This window comes from Artibeus jamaicensis, unplaced genomic scaffold (genome assembly GCF_021234435.1).
Source record: "Artibeus jamaicensis isolate MK-2021 breed Jamaican fruit bat unplaced genomic scaffold, CSHL_Jam_final contig_384, whole genome shotgun sequence".
NCBI classification, from domain to species: Eukaryota; Metazoa; Chordata; class Mammalia; order Chiroptera; family Phyllostomidae; genus Artibeus; species Artibeus jamaicensis.
This window is the reverse complement of record NW_026521810.1, coordinates 9294705-9303431: the sequence shown is the minus strand read 5'-3', so window position 1 is coordinate 9303431 and position 8727 is coordinate 9294705. Positions and strand designations below refer to the sequence as shown.

At 42.4% G+C, this 8727-nt stretch overlaps 1 protein-coding gene across 3 annotated transcripts in view; it reads left to right on the top strand.

Moving 5' to 3' along the window:
• The first annotated feature begins 835 nt into the window (after positions 1 to 835).
• Positions 836 to 8727, top strand: part of REV1 (REV1 DNA directed polymerase) — a 113996-nt gene continuing 106104 nt past the window's right edge. For all 3 annotated transcript variants that reach the window (XM_053664684.1, XM_037141110.2, XM_053664685.1), the window contains exon 1: positions 836 to 1033. The gene's annotated coding sequence lies outside the window, so the exon portion shown is untranslated. The remainder of the gene's footprint in view (positions 1034 to 8727) is intronic.

The window sequence follows — 8727 nt, the reverse complement described above, 5'->3', positions numbered from 1 at the left end:
TTGCTTTCGTGTGTAATCCCAGTTCTCCATATGAGATGGGATTCCAGCCATATTCAGATATCCAGTGCGGGCACTCCGAAGACTGGGAAAGGTTTTTGGGCCCCAGCTGTAATTGACAACCAATAGCTTACACACCATGGCGCCGTGTTCATTCCCACCAGCCTCTGTGGGCCGGCCGCAACTCTCGGTTGCTTGGACATTAGAAAGTGTCAGTTTTTTGTGTCCTTTTCTCCACTAGATGTCACTAAATCAATCGCTCATGGAGAGGGATTCAAGCGTGTAAGTGCACAGACAACGCCAGGGTTCTAATCTTGGTCAGTCACCTCAACTGTGTTCTCTCGAACCGGAACACCCACAGCCGGGCGGTGGCGGCAGAGACTCGCTGAACCAGAGCAACTTCAGTCCGAAAGGTCTCTGCTAGCGGCAGGAGCTCAGCTCAAGGGACGTTGAGCGGGCGGCGTGATGTAGAAGGCTGCCAATACCACGCTATCCGGCCCCCAAGAGTGAGACCGTCAGCTGCGGCGGCGCTCGCCCCGCTACAAGAGGCGTGAAAGGGGGCGGAGCCTGGGGGGGTACTGGCTGCTGTAGAGCAGATCCCAGGTACTTGTCTACAAGTCCTGGTTCGCTCCGGGCTTGGTGCGAGGGTGCGCATGCGCCGCGTCGGGTAGTGGGCGGGCGGCGCGGGAATATAGGCCCGCCGACTGCGCCCGCGCAGAGAAGGCCACTGCCCTCAGGGGGTGGGGCGGGGGAGGAGCCAGGGGTAAGACCGTGGGAGGGGCGGTGGGGCGGTAGGGCGGGGTTGTGGCGCGCGCGCCCGCCGAGGGGGTGGGGCGGGGTCTTCTGCGCTGCGCGCAGGGCAGCCTCTGAGATCGTGGGGCGAGCTTGGACTGTGGCGCGGAGCGGTGCGCCGGTGTGACTCCTAGGCTCTCCTCCCGGCCCCGGCGTGGGCACTGTGTGGCAGTGGGGGCGCCGGGGCCCGCAAGGCCGGACAACGCGGCCGTGCCGGGCATGGTGGTCTGGGGCAACGCGGAAGGTGAGCGACCCCTGGCCGGCAGCGGGGTGGGGGAAGGGCGGGACGGGACTCGCGCAGCCCGGAGGCACTGCAGCTGCGTCCTGTAACGGCAGTTCGCGGACGGCTGAGGCGGGGCGAGGAAGGTACCTCGGCGGAGCACCGAAGCCGTTCTCTCGCGGCCTGGCGGCCCGGGGCGCCTCTAGCGCGGCGGTCGCCGGGTTATGTAACGGTGACCTCCCTTCCCCCTCCGCCGTGGCGCGGCCAGCCCGACCCCTCACGATTGCTTGCGGAGGCGCTGCGCGACGACTAGCGCCGCGGCCCTGCCAACCGCGTCCCCGTTCCGCCCCCAGTCCCTCGCTTCTCGTCGGGGACGCCTCTCGGCCCTTCTCCGGCCGCGCGGCAAACTCCTTCTCCTGCGCCGGCGCCTCGCCGGCCATTCAGCGTCGCGCCATTCATTCGTGCACGCGTTTGATCTCCTGTTCACGGAGCGGCGTAGGGTGTCTGCGGTGGCCGAGCGCGGTTTTTTCCGCAGCCTCTCGCCGCCGTGCCGCACCCCCCCCCCCGCCCCCGTTTTCGCTTCATCAAACATCTCTCCCTTTGGGCCCCGGAATTGGAGTCAGAATATCTGAAGACAGCTTTTATGCACTTATTTTTCCCTCGCCCCCGTTGCCTTAATATGCAGAGCACCTTTTTCCATCTCCATACAAGTGTCCTTTCACACTTCCACTCACTGTTAAGTCAGCTCTGTGAACGCGGAACGGGGCATTTCCTTCTGTAGTAAACTCTTACTACCTAAACCCAGTTTGTAAATAAATACCTTAGTACCATTCCTGAATTGACTCTCCCTTATTTAAAAAAAATTGCAGATGGTGTAAGTTTACTCCTTCTGTCTTCCAGGTTTTCTCAGGTCACTTATACAATAGAAATGGCTATTGTTTAGGTAAAAATCATGCGGAGCAGCACATACTGTAAAAGGGCTTTGTAACTAACTCTTAAGGACTTCGTGAAACAGCGCTTAATTGTGGGGTCTGCCTGATCTCTCTGGTCTCTCCAATTAGTATTGGAGAAATAGCCATTTCCTCTTTAGGTGAGATAGGACATACCATAACCTTCCTTTCTCCTGTGGTGTTCACAGTAACCCACCCATCCTGTGGGTGTACCTACTACCAATTTTCCAAATTTGCTGTCTTTGCCTGCCCACATAACCTTGTCTTAATCGGCGCAAATGCAGCTGGAATGTCCTTTCCTCCTATGTTGGCCTCGTCAAGCTCACTCAAAGTTTCTTTCAGTAATCCTCCATCTATGAGGATCTCCTCTCTTCAATTCTTAGGCTATTTATTTGCCACATTTGATTATCTTTTCATCAACATTCAGTTTTTCTCCAACAGTCTTGTAGTCTCAAGGGCAGAGCCTGTTTTTTGTTATAAAACCTTTCACCTATTTTATGATAAACAATCCATATTTAAGATATTTTCCCTTTAGAAAGGTGGGAATCATTTTTCTCGGAGTTAATTTCTGTTAAGTCTCAAGTAGAAAAGTTTTCAGAATAATGTGTTTGAATATGTAAGACCACTCCAGTTTCTCATCTCCAACTTCAAAACTCAGATTCTACATGACAGAAAGAAACCCTGCCCTCACTTGGAACAACCTTGTCATTAGTAATAAGTTAGGGAGGCTACATGTAATACATACATATCTGATAGTCCTTTCTGTGATAGCTGCTCTATTAGAAAGACCAAGGACTTGAGTTACATGTATACTTAAATTGTGGTTCTGTCCATTAGTTGTATGACCTTGGACAATGAAGTTACTAATATCTCTGATTTTTTTCCTCAGTAGAATGACTCAAACCTTCTTACCACAGCTTCTCAAGGCATTATATGGTGTGGCGCCTGATTCTAACCTTACCTCTTAGCAACAGTGACTCTTCACTTGCCTCAGTCTTAAGGGTCTTTTGCTGTTTCTTGAACAAACCAAACTGTTCCTACCTTAGGGTGTTAAATTTGCTGTCCTTTTGCCTCTGCCACCCCTTTTTCTACTGGTTATCTTACCTTTACATCTGTTTGCTGCTCAGATGTCATCACCTCAGATCTCCTCTAAAATAGAAGAAGTCAGTTCCTTCACTTCTGATTCTTTCATTTTGCTTTCTTTTTTCTCTATATCATTTATTACTAGGCGAAGATACAGTATCTGCTTGTTTATATATTCCCCCATTAGACTTCTTTGCTCCATGGCCTCCCCCCATTAGAGAGTACAGGCATAGTAATAAAGAAACAGAGAGACGATGGTACTTGGCCAGGTCACACAGGTAAGAAAGAAGCCAAGATTTCAGTCTACTTCCATTTGATACCATTTTCCCAAGGTTATGACCAATTTGTTGTGAGGCACATAAAAACCCGGTTTCTGTTGGAAACTTGCCAGGATGTTTTATCACATCATCTGTGTTGCTCCTCTTAACTGTTGTGGCAGTTTCATCACCATTTGTAGCTAAGGATTTTTTAAAATTTAAACTACTACTATACTTGGATGTCTGTATATTCTGTTAATAGGCTGATGATATGTCAAATCATTTTCTAATTCTTTTTTTTAATATTTTATTTATTTATCTTTAGAGAGAAAGGGAAGGAGAGAAGGAGAGAAATATCAATGTATGGTTGCTTCTCATGAGTCCCTTGCTGGGAATTGGCCTGCAACCTAGGCATGTGCCCTGACTGGGAATCGAACTGCGATCATGTGGTTCTCAGGCCCGTGCTCAAGGGCCATTTTCTAATTCTTATTAAAGTTATTAAAGATAAAGAATTGTTTGTCATGGTAGGTCAGCTTTGTAAATATATAGTTTGAAAAAGTTTTGTATATAGCGACGCAATGCACTAGATTTAAGAAAACATGAATGTCTTTAAATTTGCTTAAGGCTGAAATAAAGTTCAAGTAGCAAGTAAATACTTAATAAAAATTAATAAGTACAAATAAATGACATGTTTCTTCTGATGTGAGCAAATCTCCGTTTTTAATAAGTAAGGAGGGACATGTGGTAGAACATTTTTGCGCTATGGTAAGCTTTAATGATTTTTGACATCTCTTTGCAAACTTAAAATTTGAAGGGTATGTAAATAATGAGTTGTCGACTTCTCCACACTCAAGTAGAATCAGAGTGCTGGTGCTAGATTGAACCTTACAGGTTCTGTAGACCATGCCCTTATAGTTTCCTGGAGGAAAATGAGACCCAGAGAGTCATTTGAGTGATGAGGAGAAATAGGATTAGAACCTAAGAGGGTGTTTCTGTTTACTTTTGTTTTATACTTTTTTTTTTTAAGATTTTATTTATTTATCTTTAGAGGGGAAGGGAAAGAGAGAGGGAAAGAAATATCAATGTATGGTTGCCTCTTGTGTGTCCCCTGCTGGGAACTGGCCTGCAACCCAGGCATGTGCCCTAACTGGGAGTCGAACCATGGTTGCTTGGTTCCCAGGCCCACGCTCAATCAATCCACTGAGCTTCACCAGCCAGGGCATGTTTTGTACTCTTAAGACCATTTTTTCCTACTCCGATAATTAACTGCCCCTGCTGCTACTTAGGGAAAGACCAGTGTGTATGCTTAGTATCTTCTTTACAAGAGGGTTAGCAATGTATTCTTGTAAACTTGTGGTTTAAAATTTTGAGTTTTTAATCATTGGCCTTAAAGTAATAGAAAAGTTTGTCTTTGGTAATTTAACTAGATATTATGCTTTCTCATATTGGTAGGTAGTTGCCTTATGAACATGGGATGGTTTGAGAAACCTTATAAACACCAGTCTGCTCTCTTGACTTTATTCTTGAATTAAAAAATTGACTTTATCTCTTGAATTAAAAGATTAGATAGGGATGGGCAAAAAAGTTGGTTGTGATGTGAATACTTTTTATTTGAACCCAGTATCTGAGCAACCGAAATGTCGCTTATTTGCTTCAGTCATTTCTGATCATAACCAAGGCTAAAATGAGCTTTTTGGGAGGTTAGACAGAAAATTGCTGAATCTTACCTTTCCTAAACTGTCATCATTTCTACATTTGAGATTTATAAGAATGGACTTAATATATTTTTACATTTAGGCATTTATCTGAATTATGTAATTGAAATTATGATTTGGATACCTTGTTTTTTGTTTCTGGCTGTGTTTTGTGATTTCACTGATGCTCTTATTTTTTCCTTTTTGTTGAATTTATTGGGGTGACACTGGTTAACAAAATGATTTCGGTTTCAGGTACAGAATTCTATGATATTACCTCAAGTCAAGTCTCTGTCCATCACCCTTTATCCCCTCTCTACCCACCTTACTGCATCATCATGCTTTTGTCCCTGTTCATGGGTTATTTATTTATTTTTTTTGCTCAATCTGTGTACCACCCTGCACCCCAACAGCAGTCAGCCTGCTCTCTCAGTGTCACTATTTTGCTTATTTGTACTTTTTTAAGAAAGATTTTTATTTTATTTATAGAGAGTGGGGAAGAGAGAGAAATATTGATGTGTGAGAAAAACATGGATTGCTGCTTCTTGCATGCCCTAGAAGCAGATCTAGGAGGTCTGTGATGTAGGCATGTGCCCTAACCTGGAATTTAACTGGCCACCCTTCTAGTTTGTGGGATGATGCCCAACACAATGAGCCATACTAGTCAGGGAACTTGTTAGTTCATTTAGTTCATTAGATTTCACATATGAGTGAGATTGTGTGGCAATAGTCTGACTGGCTTATTTCACTTAGCATAATGCTCTCCAGGTCCATCCATGCTATTGAAAAGGGTAAGATTTTCTTTTTTATGGCCAAGTAGTAGTCCATTGTGTAAATTGCAGCAGCTTTTCAACCACTCATCTACTGATGGACATTCCAGCTATTTTCAAATATTGGCTATTGTAAACTAACACTGCAGTGAACACTGGGGTGCATACATTCTTTCAAATTAGTATTTTCGGTTTCTTTGGATAAGTTCCTGGAAGTGGAATCGCTGGGTCATGAAGCAGTTCTAGTTTTTTTAATCCTTACCAGAGGAAATGTATGTTTGTTTGTTTTAATATAACCCATTTTATTTTTCTTTTAAAACTACTTTATTATTGTTACATTATAGTTGTCTGCATTTTCCCCTCACCACTTCTCCCCCCACCCCAGCCAAACCCACCTCCCTCCCTTGCTTCTACCTGCCCCCTTGGTTTTGTCCATGTGTCCTTTTTTTTTTTTTAATGTAAATTATTTTATTGTTCAATTACAGTTGTCTGTATTTTCTCCCCACCCCTCACCTTTAACTGGAACATAATCAACAAAAGAAAAAAAGTGAACAAAATATAAGCAGAGTCAATGAAATTAAGAAGAATCTAAAATAGCCAGAGGGGATTGAGGAGGGGACAGTGGGGAGAAGGGTTTTCAGAAACTACTATAAAGGACACCTGGACAAAACCAAGGGGGAGGGTGGAAGCAAGGAAGGGAGATGTGTTTATTTTTAATCTTCACCTGATGATAGGTGTATTAATGTTAGAGAGGAAGGGGGAGGGACAGACAGACCCGTGGGAGGCAGAAACATTGATCAGTTGACTCGGTACACACCATGACTGGATAACACTTGCAACCTAGGTGTATGCCCTAACAGGGAATCTAACTTGCAACCATTTGATGCTGTACAGCTCTCCAGCAGAGCCACCCAGCAGGGGTAGGCAGTTCCATTTTTAATTTTTTGAGATTAAATCCATACAGTTTTCCCACAGTGGCTGCACCAATCTGCATTCTACCAACAGTGCATGAGGGTTCCCTTTTGTCCACATCCTTGCCAACACTTGTTTTATTGTTGATTTACTGATGATAGCCATTCTGACAGGTGTGAAGTGGTACCTCATTGTGAGTTTTTTTGAAAACTTTTATTGCTTATCCATGTGGTTTTAATTTCCATTTCTCTGATGATTACTGACACTGAGCATCTATTCATATGCCTGCTGGCCACCTGCATGTCCTCTTTGGAGAAGTGTCTATTCAGGTCCTTTGCTCATTTGTTAAATTGGGTTTTTTCCTCTGGTGTTGAATTTTGTAAGTACTTTATAAATTTTGAAAATCTCTTCTCAGATATATCTTTGGCAAATATATTCTCCCATTCAGTGGGTTGTCTTTTCATTTTGTTGATGAAAACTTTTTAGTTTGATGTAGTCCCATTTGTTTACTATTTTCTTTTTCTCTCGCCTGAGGAGATATTATCAGAAAAACTATTGCTATGAGAAGTGTCTGAGATTTTACTTCCAGTATTTTCTTTTAGGAATTGTGTGGTTTTGAGTCTTAACATTTACCTCTTTAATCCATTTTCAGTTTATTTTTTGTGTATGGTGGAAGAACGTGATCTAGTGCAAAATTTATTTTGCATATATTTGTCCAATATTCCTAACACCATTTGTTCAATAGACCATCTTTACCCCACTGTACATTTTTGCTGTCAAATATTAACTGTGAGTATAAAAGTGTGGGTTTTTTCTGGGTTCTCTATGTCTTTTTATGCCAGTACCATCAGTTTTTCTTTTTTTTTATTGATTTGAGAGAGAGGAAAACATTGATTTTCATTGTTGTTGTTGTTCCACTTATTTATGCATTCATTTATTGCTTGTTATATGCCCTGACTGGAGGTTGAACCCTCAACCTTGGCCTATTGGGAGGACACTAACCAACTGAGCTACCTGGCCAAAACTTGGATGCTGTTTTGATTACTGTATAGTTTGATACTAGGTAGCCTGATGCCTGCACCTTCGTTCTACCTCAGGATCAGTTGCTATTTGGGGTCTTTTGTGGCTCAATATAAGTTTTTAGAATATTTGTTTTAGTTTTATGCAGTATGCAGTTGGTATCTTGAAAGGAATTGTGTTGAGTCTGTAGATTGCTTTGCGTAGTATGGACATTGTAATGATGTTCTTTCTATCCATGAATGTGGCATATGCTTCCACTTATTTATATCTTCTTCAGTGTCTTATAATTTTTTGAGTATAGGTCTTTTAAGTACTTGGTATATAAATCCTCGGTATGTTGTTCTTTTTGAGCATTTGTGAATGGAATTGTTTTCTTAGTTTCCATATTTGGTAGTTCATTATTGGTATATAAAATGCTTATATCTGATTTCTGGATATTTTGCATCTGCTACTTGACTGAATTAATTTCTCAGGTAGTAGTTTTTTGATGGAATCTTTAGAGTTCTCTGTGTATATACAGTATAATATCTGCGAATAATGACAGTTTTATTCTTGCTTTTCATTTTGAATGCCTTCTAATATTCTTGCCTGATTGCCGTGGCTAGGACTTCCAGTACTATAGTGAAAGTGGGCATCCCTATCTTGTTCCCATTCTTAAGGGAAACAGTTGTAGTTTTTGCCCATCAGGTATGCTGTTGGCTGTGGGTTGGTCATATACGGCTTTTATTACGTTGAGATATGTTTCCTATTCCCACTTTGCTGAGAGTTTTTATCATAAATGGGTGCTGGTTTCCTTATTCTCTTAAATGTTTGTCATCAAAATTCTGAATTTTATCTATTAAAAAGTTATAGTTCTTGATTACTTATTGACTCTTTATTTTAAGCCTTTAAAAAATTGAAGTGAGAAAATTCTGAATTTTAAAAATATTTTTGAAAGCATAACTAAAAAAACTTATTTTATTTTTTTTTGTAATGCTGTATGTCTTAAAATGGGGTTTCATCTCACCTATAAGTGGAACCTAATCAACAAAA